Source organism: Telmatherina bonti (genome assembly GCF_933228915.1).
Source record: "Telmatherina bonti genome assembly, chromosome: 2".
In the NCBI taxonomy this organism is placed as follows: domain Eukaryota; kingdom Metazoa; phylum Chordata; class Actinopteri; order Atheriniformes; family Telmatherinidae; genus Telmatherina; species Telmatherina bonti.
Genome location: NC_136620.1, coordinates 9949819 through 9967153, shown reverse-complemented (window position 1 = coordinate 9967153; position 17335 = coordinate 9949819).

Genomic DNA, 17335 nt, shown 5'->3' with positions numbered 1-17335 from the left:
GCGTCATTCTCGCTGCCATTTCATTCAAACTTTGTGTCATCATTGTTCTGTCTTCACCAAGTGTGGTTCCCATGAACGTAGACTCAGCTATACAGACAGCTAAACACTCTCCTAATCAAACTCCAAGGAGACGTCCAATGTGTTGAGTTGGATGGTTTAATCAGGTGAAGTGTGAAACTGTTGACAAGAGCAGAAATAAATAAAATGTTGCATCACTATATAACTACATTTTTTCTAGTTAACAACTCTTCAAATAAAGTATCACATCACACATGCTGACTTAATATTAATATTAAACAGCGTCACGTGACTTAAATGAACCACAATTAGCTTAAGTTACACATTTCCTAAAGTTAGGTTTAAACCACAAAATTTGTCACTTCCAAACAAATATTCTAACAAACACGTTGCAATGATAATGGACAACATTACTCACAGACAACGCCACGTTTCTACCTCTAAAGGCATGGATGGCAACCGATGAGCACATCGCCGCCCCTTGCTGGAAAATGGGGCTCAGAAGGAAGTGACCTAAAGGAAAGTGACCTCACTTCCTATTTTGCTCGAGTTAAGAAAAATGAAATACAAAAAAAAAACACCACTAGGGGGCGATAACTGAAGAAAATAAAAGATCTGATTCCATCACAAGCATGGCTGAGCATCTTTATCATTTTTTTCGCTGCTTCTTAAGCTTATTACCTACGAGAAGTATCGTGTGATTGGTCGGACATTTGAGGTGGGCGTGGTTAACACGGAGAAAGCAGGAAGCAGAGTTGCTGCTTCTGCGTTTTTGCTGTTGCAGGTAAAACGGATTGTTTTGATAAAACAGCTGATTGAGGTGGTGAAAAGTACAAACATTTTTACAACATGTGGCATTAAAACACTTGAACCCCGCCGCGTGCACAACCCGCCCTGCCGTGGACGAAGTTGCTCGTTAAATATGAAACTAGAAAAGCACGTGGAGAGCGGAAACCTCCACCAAGCACAATGTTAAAAAATCCTTTTAAAACATTCCTGGATCCAAACGGTGATCCGGATCACCACCAGAATTTAATCAGTTCTTCATTTTCACATTTCCAACAACTCTTGAAATTTTTATAAAGATCCATCCATAACCTTTTGAGTTATCTTGAGCACAAAGACGTTGGGGAAAAACATGACCTCCTCGGTGGAGGTAACAACCGGGTTTATTGCACATAAAGCAGACATCGCCCCCCGCAGTGATCCCTCCCCGCTGCAGACCTGCTTCTTGTGGAGGATAGATGGACCTGACAAAAAAGAATTTTTTTCTTGTTCTTGCAGCCTCGAGAACAAGAACTCAGTTCTTGCTTCTCCTGGAGTATGTAACAAGCTTTAGAGCCAGCAGCTAGCTGCTAAAGCAGAGCCTCCAACTGTCCCACGTCCGTCCCGAAGTCTGTCCTGACGTCCGTCCCGACGTCCGTCCCGAAGTCCGTCCTGACGTCCGTCCCGACGTCCGTCCCGAAGCGGTCGCGGTCCAGCTTCGGCTCTCCCAGTTCTCCTCTCGTTTCCACAACAGGATGAACCCAGCGCCTCTTTTTGTCTTTTCTTTTGCATCATCAGCACACTGTTGTCGGGGCTTGATGCGAGTTTGTTTTGGTATTTACATCATTTATTCACAATTTTGCATCCTACTTGGTGTGTACAGACAGAAACGTTAATAATTCACCTCCAGATTATTTGTAGTTTTGTGTTGTTTATTCGTATTGGTCTCGTTGTATAAAGGCCCCAAGGATGTTTATTTATCTAAAGCAGGGAAGGGCAACTCCAGACCTCCAGAGCTGCAGTCCTGCAAGGGATAGGAGTTTCCCTGCTGCAACAAACCTGACTCAGATCAATGTTTAATGCCAGTCTGCTAAGTAAGTCCCTGCTGCAAAGCTCTGAACACTTGCAGCCCTGCAGACCAGACCAGAGGTGGTGATCCCTGATCTAAAGTTTTCTTCTTTCACTCACATATGACACACATTTGTCCCCCTTGTTTGCTCAGTGCAACAAAACAATTCATAAAATTGTTCTCTATAAAACTTCTTTATTCTTTTAATGAAGAAAAACTGAAGCACTTCTCCATCAAAGACTGATAATTTAACCAGAAACCAAATGTGCTTGGTGGTTAATATTACTCTGCAGAAGCTTTTTTTTCTTCTTCCTGCGTCTGCAGATGTTTCTTCTTATAATTAGAGGCTGAAAAACCATTTTTACTTGTTTAAAGCAGTCAGGCTCTGAGCTTCGTGGATCTTAAGATTTGACCAATTAAAACCGGGTTCTGAGACTTTTCTGGCAATCAGGACTCGAGAGATGAAATTGTTTTCATTTCTTTGTCTCGTTTCGCTTTATAAAAGCACTTCTTTCAGTTTGGTGCTTCAGAGAAAAAACACCTTCGCTGGTTCTCGAGTCGTGTAGTAAAAAGCAGCGTCGCGGCTGACAGTCCTCCCAGCTAATCTTCCTAACAACGCTCTGCTGTTTGCAAAGCCTCTTTGGGAGCCTCAACATTTGGCTTCAGGAGTTAATGAGAGCAGAGTTCCACAAGACTCGTTTTTCTTTTCAGACTTGAATGACTTGTAAACTGTAATCACATTAGCTAGTTTAATGTCTGAGCTTTACAGAGGAACATCTAGAGCTGGACTAGTGTTTTCCTCCTAACTCCATGGCTTTTATCCTCTCTGCCAACCCTTATTAGCAACTCATATTAAATAAATCTCTCCTAATTTATCCAAATGAACTAATCAGTGGAGACCACGGTTTGCATGATCTATGGACCCCTACTAATCACATTAATTGGACAAATGTGGTTGGAAAATAACCTGGAATTATCCATTCACCAAATTCTGCAACTGTAAATGTGAACAAACCTGCTTCGGGAGGTCATTTCCGAGACATTTTGCCGGAGGTTAATATAAAACAGCCTCTCCAGATTTATAGGCTCTCCTTCAGCAAACGTCTGCAAGCACAGGACTATTTTCATGCTTGCAGCTCAAACCCCAAGCCTCCACTTTAAACTGCTGATAAGACAAAAAAGAAATCACAAGAGGCTGAAAACTTTGGGAAGTAGAAGTTAATTCTGGCAGCGACCTGTGTGCATCATGGACGATGCATCTCAGGAAGGAAATAAGTCTCCTTATCATGAAATTACTGCTGTTGTAAAGAAACAGGAAGGCACTTTATTTATTAAACAACCCCCACACCCCCCACATGAGGAAAAGCTGATATTTATCAATACAGAATATCAATCTGCTGTTTAAAGATGCGAAACACAAAGTTTTCAGATCACTGTGTATATGTACATTCTACACTAATATTAATATTAATGTATATACTAGTTTCATATGTATATAGATAATGTCATATATGCCTTGCAAGTACTTTTAAAGCTTTAAGATTTTCTGTTTTGCATCTTAAACACTGTAATTTCTCGTCCCATGATGTCATGCTGGTTTATCTCGTGGCAGTTTTTTCTGATTTATTTATGTTCCATCAGATGTGTGTTTTAGGGAGATAAATCAATATTTATAGATTGTTAAATGTGTTACATTTACAGCAGAAAATAGATGGATGAACGTTTTACTTTAAATTATCTGTAAAAAGGTTTTTTTTTTAAACTGACTTTTTGAATTTAATAAAAACATCTTCATCTTATTTGTAAAAAAAGATGTGCAAATATTTGAGGAAGAAGTGGGATTGGTTTTGCTTTTTAGAAGTTGCCATGGTTACAAGACTGTGGGTTCATGTCCCTCTCTGCTGTGCTTCGGCTGTGGAGATAAAAGTTTTAGTTATTTTCAGTTTGTTGATCCAAAGCTCTTTAAGTTTTATTGTTTGTTTTTATAATCTAAAAAGTTTTAGTTATGGAAACCTGATCACAAATATTTGCTGCTTTTTTGTGTTTTAATTGTTGTTATTATTATTATTAATACTATTATTATTATTATCAACAAATTAAAAAATGATGTGGAAAATGATGAAACAATCCTCTACAGTGGTTCTCATTTACACACTGGCACACCAGCGGTGGCAGAGCTGTAGTTCTGGCTCCACGACATCCCGATGCAACGTTTCATCCGAGGAAAACTCAGAAATGATATTTATGATCTGAGAACCGAACTAGCAGCCCTACATTCAGATGGCATCCTGCTGTTGCCTGCACAGAATATTTTACACAAAAAGATGTTAGTAAATACAAATAAATGTCAAACAATCTGACACATAAAGCCTCCAAAATCATTTAAGTTAATAAACTCGATCATATAATGATTCACTCTTTGATTTAAGTGAATGATTTATATTTTAACTTGCATTTTCTGCAGCAGGAGTATAAACTCTGGCCGTTTGTCTCCTTCCTGTCACATTTATACTCTGGGTGAGTCAAACATAGACAAAGTCTCACGGGGCAAGGAATAATATAGATAGAGAGAGGTGTTACTATACTATTTTATTATTATTATTATTATTATTATTATTATTATTATTATTATTATTATTATTATTATTATTATTATTATTATCATGAAAATAATTAAATACCTTGTTGGTAATACACACAATATCTTAGCTAATAAAATCCAAACTTTATTCAGTGCAGATTGTTTTCTATCATTTCTAAAGTTCCTTTCTCGTCTTCTGCTGTTAAAAAAAACAATGTATGTTTATGTTTTAATGGGCGTAAATGCTTTTAGCCATGTGTGTTGTATAAATTCATCAGTGTGAAACCAGTGGCATCTTTTAACTTGTCTTTTTTTCAAGACTTTTCTCAATAACTTGTTTATTGCAGAGGATCACATTTTATGTTGCTAAAAGTGTTGATAGTTATGAATTAATCTGCTGTTTTCCAGAGTTTTCCGAGCAAAATGTCACTTCATCTCCCTTTTCTCTGTGTGTGTATGTGTGTGTTTGTGGCAGCATGCAGAGCCGATCTGCTCTGCAGAGAAGTAGGATTGAGAAAAATAATAAAAAAATAATAATTATTATTATAAATGTTATCATCATTATTGTTATTAACAAATGAAATGTAGAAAATGATCAAACAATCCTGTAGAGAAACTGATCCCCAACGTATACGTCCCAACTGGAAGCAAGGCATGCTGATACCAAACTTTCCCTGTCGATACAACGGCATTAGTTTTTCATCAATACCAATATCAGTACATGCAAATATTAACTGCAAAGTGTGCATTCGTAACTTTAATGCAAGAGCAATATGGAATCTGATTAAAACCCAAAAACATTATTACTTGAAAGAAATGCTTTTGAAAACAATATGAAATGATACTGATGAGTAAATTTGACAAACATATGATGAAATAAATCATTTTAAAATGATGAAAATAATTTCACTACAGATTATATGATCTTTATTTTATAATCAGTCACAATTTTATTGGCTTAAATTCTCCAAGGTGCAAATTAATGGCATGTTTTGTATCAGTAGTAGTATCTCCACACTCAAAAAGTATCACAGCAAGGTATCGACTACAGAGTGACGAGTAACCCATATTTACGTGAAGTTGATGGTCAGAGTCTGCATTTAAAAGTAAAATCTAAAACATATGGCAAAACATATATATATATATATATATATATATATATATATATATATATATATATATATATATATATATATATATATATATATATATATATATGTATGAAATGATTGCTGGCAAGAGTGTGTTCAGATCACGCTGACTCAGCATTTTCTGGTCTCACAGAAAACTTTGAGAACTTGAGATTTTGTCCTTGGTTGTCTTTAGTCTGCTTGTTTCCAGCTTCCTCCTTCCTTTCTTTGGGCTGTACATCCCACCGCTCTGCTCCTCTTGCAGGAATATTTCTGTACTGCGTAACATAAATTATCCATGTGTAGTAGGTTTTGCTACCTTTGTAGAAAATCATTAAACTGGTGCTGACTGACAAATGAAGCGTGTTCATTTTTGCTTTACACGTTTCCCTCATGCATGTGCCTGGGTGTAAGAAAACCAACCATTTCACCTCATGATTTTGTAGCAGAAAGCAGAAAACGATGCTAAACAGGATGTTGCGCGGTGGGAACGTTGGCTGGAGCAAGCTGTGCTCTCTCCTAGTCCTAACGGTGCAGAGCTCTCCCACACAAGGTCAAATATGGATGTTCATTATTGACAGAAATATTGAAAAGGCACAACTACATATTAGAAAAAGTATTGGAGAGGAAGACAAAACTGCGATGCTATACGCTAACAATGCCTAAATTCTGGCTTGTGTGTAAATGTTTGTTCACAGCTTTTAGGAATTTGAAGAATTATTCATATAATTGCAACTTTTTCTTTCAAGTCTAAGGTTATATGTAGAAGGACATAATAAGGGCAAAAAAAAATCAATCTTCAGAAAGAAAAAAGAGCCTCAGATGAACAGTTTTATCGGTCTTTTTTCTCAACTCTTCCTCCCAGTAACGGTCTGTTCATTCATGCTTTCAGGACTGGTTTGTGTGCAGCTGTCTGAGGGTCCCACCACATCTGGACCGGACCACTCCGTTCTGCTGTAGATCTGCTGCTGTGTTTGGGATCAATGTCCTGGCCGCATTAGTTACTGACAAAAAGTAATTACTTCTGTAAATTGTGATGAGATTACTAGTTACTGCATGAAAAGTAACTTTACTAGTCATTACTTTAATTTCCCAATTTTTAATTTACTGTGACACGTTGAGAAACATGATGGGTGCATCATCACGTGTTTATTGTATGAATGTATAAGCAGCACATAATACCATAACATGCGCAGGAGGAAATATGCTTCAAACCCACAACCAGCAGGATGAAGGCGGCTGTGATGACCTCATGCTGATGCAGATAAGGACTTTAACACGTGGCTTCTTGACACTGTTTAATAAACACCTGTCATCTGCACACTGATGACATGTCATACCAATATTTTTGTCCTTTCGAGCTCTAAACTGAAAGGATTGATACTATCACTACTGTCTCCGTCCACATCTTCATCTCCCTCTCTCCTTCCTTCACACAAGCTTCACTCAAATCAGTCTCAGGGGGAAAGTATCCAGGCAAAAACACACACAGGCAGCGGATGCACACACTGCCTACACAGAGCTGAGCTTTCCACACAAGCAAACACGGCTCGGTAACACAGGAAAGTAGTTTCTGCAGTGCAGAAAAGTAGTTACATCACCGATATTTTACATGTAACAAACAACTAACTTTACTTTGGCTGTGTCTCCATTCAGGGTCTGCACACCTCCAAGTGCACAGACTACATCGGCTACGAAGTGTCCTATGTAGTCTGCACACTCCGAAGTGCGCTTACTGTCACTGAAATGAGAGAGTCTATCTAGTGTACGAGAATTACCCACAGTGCTCCGGTCCTCCGTCGCCAAGCAACCATAGATGTGACACCAGCTGTGTCCCATGATCCAATTAAAGCTTTCATGCATCCGGACTAAGTACTGTCCACAAAACACAACCAAATAGTAAAAGAAAAGCAAGACAATGGATCCAGAAATGTGGATCTTATTACCCATGTACCTGTGGGTTGAATTTGAAAACATGTCTAGGAGGCGACCTAAACGATCCCTCCTCAGACTGATAACGTACCCATTCCAGGTGTGGTTAATGTCTGGGAAAACAACATTAATGAGACCCGTTTACGAAAATTAATTTGTAGGCATGAGTAGACCACAATCCAGTGCCGCTGCTTTTCGATCTTGTCTTTATGTACTCACTAATTACTACGTATATACTTCCAAGTAGTTACCCAAAGTATGGTGATTAAACTATATAAATGACCGCTCATCTCTTGATTTTATTTGCGTACCACTGACGTCACTGACGTTACGTGCCCCGGAAGTGATAGACGTGCATATTTTTCCGCCCGTTGGTCTCGGTGGCAGAAAAGTCTTCATCTACTTTCCATTATCCTGTCTACCTTCGTGTGTATGTGCTAAACACGTTAGCAGCGCCTTGTGTGAAAGTGGGCTAAAGCAAGCGGCTATGAGTCAACTTGCGCCCCTTGGCAAGCGGAGCGAGGTATGTTGTTGATGTGTATGTCATGTAAATTCTGTATTGAAGTATTAAGCCTGTGAATATAATTTTCCTGAAATATTTCGTGTAAGTTTGGATGTTGCACATGAAGGCACCAGATTACTGATTTATGATTTAACTTGTAAGACTGAAATGAAGTTCATACATTTCATTTTCTGTGTCAGGAACTAAATTTCATATCTCAGCTTGTTTATTATTTTAATTTACAAACAATAAGTAAATGTATTGTCCCTTGTTTTATTGTGCTTTATAGTTTTCACGGTGCTTGTGATGCAATGCTGGCGGTGTCCGGAAAGTCCCAGCATCCTCAGATGTGAACAATAAAATGCTGCACCCATCAGAAACTCTCTTTTTCCTTTATTGATGTCAAGGGCTGCAACAAACTAGATCTAAAAACAGACCCTCATACTGTGCTTGGGATAAGTACTAACCCAGCACAGGCCACCATACAGTGACATAAACTTTTCAGTACCTGTGCTGGACAGGTGAGGACACCAGGCCCTGGCAGTGCTGCTTGATCCCTTACAACAAGAAAGAAGACACAGATGGGTGCAACAGTTGAACCCCTGGTTTTTCTTTTATGGCTGGCCTCTTGGGCATTATACAGGGTGGTCTCTAGAGTTTTTGGAATAGCCGTTCCACCGTCCACAACATCATCCACAGAGTCACTAAGGAGGTGGTGGCCCTTTGGCATCAAGTCATTCTCCTCCCAACATCCTAAAAAGATCTGGAAGCAGTGTCTCCAGGACTTGCAGGGCTGGTAAGACACCAAGCTTTCATAAAAGCTGCAGGTACCATGGACTGCTGCCATGTGAGGATAATGGCACCAAGTGGCCCTGATGGTTACTTTTACAGAAACTGCTAACTATTTCCATTCATTATTCTGCAGGCTGTCTGTGACCATCATGGCCGCTTTATTGACACATATGTGGACTGGCCAGGGTTGGTTCATGACTCGTGGGTGCTCTGGCACAGCCTACTGTATGGAATGTCAGTGTACCCTCCTCCTGGGCACTTCATCTTGGCTGACGGTGGGTACCCTTGCCTTCAGCAGCCACTCCCCCTCATCACCCCCTACAAACAACCACTGCGAGGTGCGGGAGCCCAGCGCTTCAATTGCCATCACTCCCAGGCATGCTCAACAAAATAGCATGCTTTCGGGATAATGAAGAGCAGTTTTTGTGCCATCTTCCTGCATGTGCTGGAAGCACACCACACCTTTGCACCATACGTGAGTTAACTAAACACTGAATGATTGTTTTTCCACCGAACAATACAGTGATTTGTCATGGATTTCTTCTGTCCTGTAAAAGGTCATTACATCATGTGCCATCCTTCACAATATCTGACTGGGTGTGGGGTACATTGTGGACCCCAAGGAGGAGCCGGTGGAGGATGAGTCACAGGATGCAGGTCACAGTGGTGCAGCATGGCGGGACCGACTGCCAGCCAAGGTGTCTGCTCTGGAGGAAGTGCCCATGGTATTTTGCGAGGTAAATCAAAGAACAGATAAACAACCAATGTTGCAAAGACTTAATGACAGTTCCTGCTATTTGATAATGTCCCTTTATGAGAATAGTGACGTTGCCCACCTTGCAAACCCAACCAGCCGATGATGCAGTGGACATAACGGTATTTGGAGACCACCCCAAAGTCAGGACTTCAGTTGTGGCATCCCAATCAACAAGCACTGCCAGGACCCCCCTGCTGGGTCATTGTAAATAGTTGTCTGTGTGCATTTTTTTCATCTTTATGTAAATAAAACATTCTCAAACATCTTCAACGGAAATTTATTTTTTTGTTGCAATTTTCTCCAGGAGAGAGAAAAGCCTGTCCATCGTCGCCCTGCTCTCTGCTGCTCTCCCCTCCTCTGCCGCTCTCTGCAGCCTCATGTCCTCCTGAATGAGGTCCACCAGCTCCTCACTGGTCCTCCTCTTCCTTCTGTTGCTCTCTGTCTCTGCTTGGGATGTTCCTCCTCCATCAACTGGCTGTCCACTGCTGAACTTGGCCCTGGTATGTCCTCATCAATTGAGGCAATTATGACAAGGGGCTTGGTGGTTGGCCTCTGTCCCAAAGCCTCGTCCATGAGGACGAACCAGGGCCAGGCTGCAGCAATGGGCTTCCCTGAAACACATTCTCCAGTGCCTGGGTACAGAAAAACATTACTCATAACAGTCATTTATTCATTCATTACCCTAACCACTTAATCCAATGAAGGGTCGTGGGGAAGCTGGAGCCTATCCCAGCAGTCTTTGGGCAAAAGGCAGGGTACACCCTGGACGGCTCGCCAGTCAATCGCAGGTCATAACAGTCAACAAATGCAAATTCATATATGTATCTTTATTGGGCAAAAGAGAAGAGGAAAATTATATGATGCATATTGTATATACTTTATACTTTTTTTAAAAAAATTATCCCATTTTCTTTGGCCTGTGCTGGAGAAACCTTGTTCTGGAGGCCCATTTTCTCCAGGATGGTTCTGATCAACAACAGGCGACAGAAATGACTCAAGCACATCAAATCATATTGAATCAACAGGAGCAAAAACTTACAAAGAAACATGTGAGATGCTGCAAAATTAACTGCTTAGGTTGTTATTTAGGGCTAATGTAATTACAAAATAACAGAACTTTATTGAGTGTTTACCAAACCACCAACCAACAGTGGCTGAATATTTAGCTCCAGTTAAGAGCTCCCAGTTATTTCTGCTATTTGGTCTTTCATCCCTGTCAAAAATTAAAGGAAAGGATTGTTCACAATATAGCCAGCTGCATTATATGACTATTTAAAATGGATTTCAGTGACTAATTTCATTGACACTGACATGTAATACATGATAGGTATATAATACCAATATTAATATATTGTATAAATTACATTGTATTCATTTATAATGATTATGATTATTGTAAACTTAGTGTAATGACACCATGATATTTTGTTAATTTAGTAAAAGACTGAATTTAAAAAAAGAAAACAAAAAAAACATTAACATAATTACTACTCGCTAAAGAACTTGTGAATGAGAATCTCTGAAATGGGATTCATCTTAATTTTTTCAATGAATAACGCCAAACGCTTCAAGCTGCAAAATTTCTCATTTTGATCTTGATTTTGAACTTTGACTTTATCGTTGACGGTTTTCAAACTTGGTAGCTGCCATTTTCTGGTGAATACTTCAAACCACAAACCACTGATTTTGCACAATTTATGTTTTATTCAACATAAACTTTTTGGTTACTGTCACATTTACAGAGATAAATGAAATACCTGAAAGCGTACTCTTTGGAACTCCCGCTCGGTTGCTCACTGCCATTTTCTGTGCAGTAATGTATTTTTATATTATATTTCTTTTATGTTTTTCTTTGTTTTTCACATTTATTCTGTCATTTATTTTCATATATTATGCAGTATTGAAACAGCGTCAGTATAAACACTATGGGCTGCCATTTTTGTGTGTTCTTGCACAACATTGTTCTTACATATAAAAACCGGTTAGCTTTCTGTCCTGTGTAAACATGCTGGTGACGTTACTTAAAAGAAGGGAAAAAATTCTTAATTTCTTCAGGATTTTGTTATAATGCAGACTGTTACAAAGCAGTTGTTTTTTTGTTTTTTTTAAGCAGACTTAATCACACATTTATTCCCCGACGCTTTATGACTGCAGATGAAAGCATCTTCAGACAGCTCAGCATGTTTGCTGCTCCAAGTGGCTGCAAAAGTTACGCAAGTGTCTGAACATTTTCTCCTTTTTTAAAAAAAAAACTTTTAACAGCTCTGAATCCTTTGAGGCAACATCAATAAGCAGCTCAACATTTCCATCTGTGACGCTTCATTTTAAGAAAAAGCGAGGAAGTTAGAGAAGATCTGACACTGCTGAGTGCAGCTGTTTCAGGACAAAGTGCTGCTCTCTGCTGTGTTTGTGTCAGGTGGGATTTCACTTTTGAATGGTGATTCTTCATTTACTGTCACCAGGAAAGTCAAAAGGACCCAAATGAAATGAAATGCATGTGTAGTTTTCAATAAAAGTTCTGGTTGGCTTGACAGAGAAGGCAGCAGAATCCTGATGTTAAAAAAAAAAAAAAAAGGAGACATTATGGAACAACACTGAGGCTGAAGACGTGCAGGGATGTGTGCTGAAATCAGAGGGAATTACAAGTCAGAAGGAAGTGGAGGGCTGTGAGTGTAGCGAAAAAAGCGGGTAAGATGTAAGCAAAACCAAAGAGGGTGGAGTACTTTGCAAAGCTGCTGAGTTTTCCAGGGTTTGTAAGAGTAAAGTCCCAAGAGAAGAGCGGCTTTGTAAGCTTCAGTCAGCTGACTGCTCACAGTGTATGCTTTAACCTGATTAGTTATTTTGAAGAAACTGCTCTTTTCTGTGTAGGAGCCTTCCATCGATCGACTCTCTCCCGTCCTGGAATTAGGGCAGAAGCATATCCCACCCAGTTCCTACTGGGTTCCTACCAGTCCATGTCACTGGTACGTCACAGGGCCAAGTCAGGACAAAACTCTCCATAGCTGTTGAAACAACCAGTTAACATAAATATGTAATAGCATGGTGGCCGGGGCATGTTAAAACAAAATAAATAAAGAAAATAAAAACAGGTTAAAAGAAACATCCTCCCAGCCACCTTGGTTCTTTTAAAAATCAGGGGGAGCAAAGTCAACTACACTAAGCCTTAATAATAAAAACCGGTTTATTAATACAAGATATATTAAAATTAAAAATAAAAAGGTTAAAATCTTAAAAGATTAAAATCCCAGTCCTATAAAATGTCTTTTAAAATGGCCACTGTGCAGCTTGGGGTGGTCCTCCTCTCTGCAGCGACGGATCCAGCCTCGCAGCCTTCCATTCTGCGGCATCACTCCCCAGGACCTGCAGAGAGGAGCATACGCGGCAGTCCACAATCTTAAGAGGGGAACCCTCCTGCCTGGCCCTGCAGCCAGCCTCTCTTTAGGGACCCTAAACTTGGTCCTGGACCAGGAATATCCAAAGGCCCAGGACTGAGTACCTGCGCCATAGGATCCAGACCGGCTGCTGCACTTCAGGCTCCTGCTTTTCCACCACCAAGCCGCGGTGGGACCTCTCGTCACAGCTCACTCAGTAGTCCCTTCCTCGTCTTCATCGTCATCGTCATCCATCTTTCCAGGAGCACCGTCTCCTTCTTTCCTTTCCAAATACTCGCAGGTGTTCCCACTTAACAATTAGTGTTGGGGGGGGGGGGGGTTAGTAGTGGCACAGCAAAGTTAAAAACACATGCAATAAAACAATTCAATTTAAAATCCATGCCTTTGACCCCGTCACAAATACCCTGTATTGGGAAAATAGGGTGAAGCCAAAACAGTAGGACACATAGCAGGATAAAATGCAAACTTTGCAACAGAAAAGCCTCATCACCATGAGAATCTCCCGTTCCAAACATCTGTCCACACTGCAATGGCAACACAATTGACAACTACTACCATGCTTTGTGGTCTTGCCCACCTGTCCAGGAATTCTGGTTTCAGGTATCTAAAGATCTGTCAAATTGCTTCAAATGTAACATCCCTACAAACCCCAAACCGAGCCTACTGGGTCACTTGGGTGAAATTAACATAGAATTTAATTCTGCAAACTTAATCCTCACCAGTTTATGTATTGCAAAGAAAACTATACTTCTAAACTGGAAAAGCAAACAAAGTCTGTGTGTAACCCGTATTTGGTAAAATGCTAATAAGTTACTGTGGAACAGAGTTTGCAAAACAAAAACACCAGGGTTGCCGAATTGTGAATACTGTAATCGGCGAGGCGGCCTACGTTCACGAGTAGAACGTCTTACATTCGTGTCAGACCCGCTATCAACAGCAACGTGGGGCGGGTCAGGTAAGTCAGTAGTACTGGAAGTCATAGTCTCTGAATGGTCAGAAGATTCTTCCATTAGAGGTAGGTCAGGCAACTTTTGTTCTTCCACAGGTTCTACAGTTGGATTGTCAGGTAAGTTCAGGTCAGGTAAGTTTGGATCAGGTAAATTCGGATCAGGTAAGTTCGGCTCAGGTGGACTGTCAACAGGTGGACTCTCAACGGGTGGACTCTCAACAGGTGGACTCTCAACAGGATTCGGGTGTGCAGGCAAAGTCTTGATAACTGTGAACTTTGCAGGTAGAAAACAGGGCTCTTTGTCTGGAACAAGACTTGAATCTGCATCAACAGTGGCTTCATCAGCAACAGTGAGCTTGGGCTCAACCGAGGCAGAATGATGCTCACTGGTGGCCTCGGACAGGAACCCACAAGGTAATAGGAGGTCTCAATGGAGAGTTCGAAGAGGCCCTTCTTGATGTTCTGGTGTTACTGTATAAACAGGGAGATCATTGGCCTTCTTCACCACCACATATACTGTATCCTCCCACTTGTCTGCAAGCTTGTGCTTGCCTCTTAGTCGAACACTCCGCACCAACACACGATCGCCGGGCTCCAAAACTGACGGGGTCACCTTGCGATCGAAACGAACCTTGTTTCGTTCCGTGTTCTTCGCAGCATGGCGGGATGCGACTCGATAGCTCTCCTGGAGTCGAGATTTCAGATTTGCCACATATTCAGAGTGTGTTTTGCACTGTGGTTCTGGAATTGGAAGACCAAAGGCTAGGTCAATGGGCAATCGAGGAGAGCGTCCGAACATAAGTTTGTATGGTGCGTATCCAGTTACGTCATTTCGTGTGCAATTATATACATGCACGAGAGGTTTTACATGTTCTTTCCACTTAGATTTTTGTTTGTTTTCCAAAGTTCCAAGCATGCTTAAGAGAGTCCTATTAAAACGTTCCACCGGGTTTCCACGTGGATGATACGGTGTGGTTCGAGATTTCTTAATGCCGGTGACTTCACAGAGTTCTCTGATGAGTTTGGACTCAAAATCAGGTCCTTGATCTGTATGTATTCTTTCAGGAAAACCATAATGAACAATGAAATTGTCCCATAAGCACTTGGCGACTGTTCGAGCTTTTTGATTGGTGGTTGGAAATGCCATTGCGTACTTAGTAAAATGGTCTGTAAGTACCAGAATATCCTTGACATTCGAAGAATCTGGCTCAAGGCTCAAGAAATCCATACAGATGAGCTCTAAAGGACGAGAGGTGCGAATATTGACCATTGGAGCAGCTTCCTCATGGGGTGCCTTCCGTCTGACGCAGCGAGGACAGGTTCGTATATGGGTCTCCACGTCATTTGCCAGTTTCGGCCAGAAAAAGCGTGACCGAACAAGATCTAGAGTGCGGTCCACTCCTAGGTGACCCATGTCATTGTGCAAGCTGTGCAGGACTTGGCCTCGCAGCTCTTCAGGGAGCACCAGCTGGTGAGAGACTAGATCATCACTCTGTCTGCGTCTATACAGAAGACCATTGATAAGCTCAAGCTTGTTAAACTCTCGCAGCAAATAAGGAAGCTCGGGGAGCTCTTGGCGAAGAGTGGGAGGTGGCTTGTCCCCTGACTCAAGCGCATACACCACTTCCCCAATGCTGGGATCAGCTCTTTGCTTGGCCATTAGGTCTGACGGTGAAAGAGAAGGAACGACAGGCAGGCCATGGTCAACTTCATCAGAAAAGGCATCAGGAATTACATCGGCAGTGATGGCAAAAGACTCTACCAGCGTGATGTTTACTGGATTCGAGTCAACCCCGCTGTTGGCTCGGACCAATATCCCTTGGCAAATGGCTTCAACAACACCAGGCGGCACGCAAGAGTCCGTGACGTGTTGCTCCTGGAAGTTGTGAAGCATGTCACGTCCTTCCTGAGAGTGTGGGTTCTCAGGCATCGGTTCATGAGGCCTCCGGGACAGAGCGTCGGCATCAGTGTTCTGCTTGCCGGTTCGATATTGAAGCTTAAAGGAATAGGTGGATAAGGCAGCGAGCCAACGGTGACTAGTGGCATCGAGCTTAGCTGATGTTAGGACGTAGGTGAGCGGATTGTTGTCGGTGATTACTGTAAAGTCTGCCCCATAGAGGTAATCATGGAACTTTTCGCTTACGCTCCACTTCAAGGCCAGAAACTCTAAATTGTGTGCTGGATAGCGAGATTCGCTGTGCGATAAGCCACGGCTTGCGTAGGCGATCACGCGAAGCTTACCTTCCTGTTCCTGGTATAAGGCAGCCCCAAGGCCGGTCGTACTTGCATCTGTGCGAAGGATGTATGGCTCTTTGGGGTTTGCGAACCCAAGCACAGGTGCGGAAGTGAGCTTTTCGATCAGCGTGTCGAACGCATGTTGGCAGTCCGTGGTCCAGCGGTCTCCGAAAATCTGGCTATGAGAGAAGCATTGCCCCATGGCTGATTTTCTGCCATGTGTTGGTCCATAGCCGCGAGTGAGATTATTCAAGGGTTTCACAATGTCAGCATAATGCTTAATAAAGCGCCTGTAATACCCGGAGAACCCAAGAAATGATCTCAACTCTTTGAGAGTCTTCGGAATTGGCCATGATTTTAAGGCGCTGATCTTTTCTGGATCGGTCTCAACTCCATGCTCAGAAACAATATGTCCCAAGTACCGGACTGATGACTGGAAGAATTTGCATTTTTCAAGAGATAGCTTGAGACCATACTCCTTCAAGCGGTTTAGAACTCTGAGCAGGCGTCGTTCGTGTTCTTCAATGCTGTCTGAAAAAATGATGAGATCATCCAAAAATACAAGAACTTCTTTTAAGTTCAAATCCCCCATACATTTTTCCATCAATCGCTGGAATGTACGCATTCGTAACGCCCTGCGGCATACGGTTAAACTCCCAAAACCCGAGAGGCGTCACAGACGCTGTCTTGTGTTTGTCATCCTCGTTCATTTCAATTTGGTAGTATCCGGACTTCAAGTCGAGTACTGAGAACCACTTTGAACCGTTGAGTGCTGAAAAGGTTTTCTCAAGGTTTGGAAGAGCGTAGGCGTCTTTTATCGTCTGCTGATTAAGCTTACGATAGTCGATACAAAGTCGAATGTCACCATTTTTCTTCCGAACCACGACTATTGGCGATGAGAACGGAGATTCAGACTCTCGGAAAACTCCTGCGGCCAACAGTTCCTGAAGGTGTTTCCTGACGGCCGCAACATCGTTGGGGTGTATGGGCCTGGCCCGATGCTTAAAAGGAGTTTCGTCATGAAGCCGAATGTTATGTCTCACCTGAGTTGTACAGCCAAAGTCGAGATCGTGGTGAGCAAAGACTTCTGGTAGTTCATTGAGCTTGCTGATAATACGCTCTTTCCATTCTGGTGGAAGACTTGAGTCTCCAAAATTGAAGTTCAGAGGGTCTTTGGGTTCTGGGAGTTCAGCGGGCTTCACCTCTTGCCGGG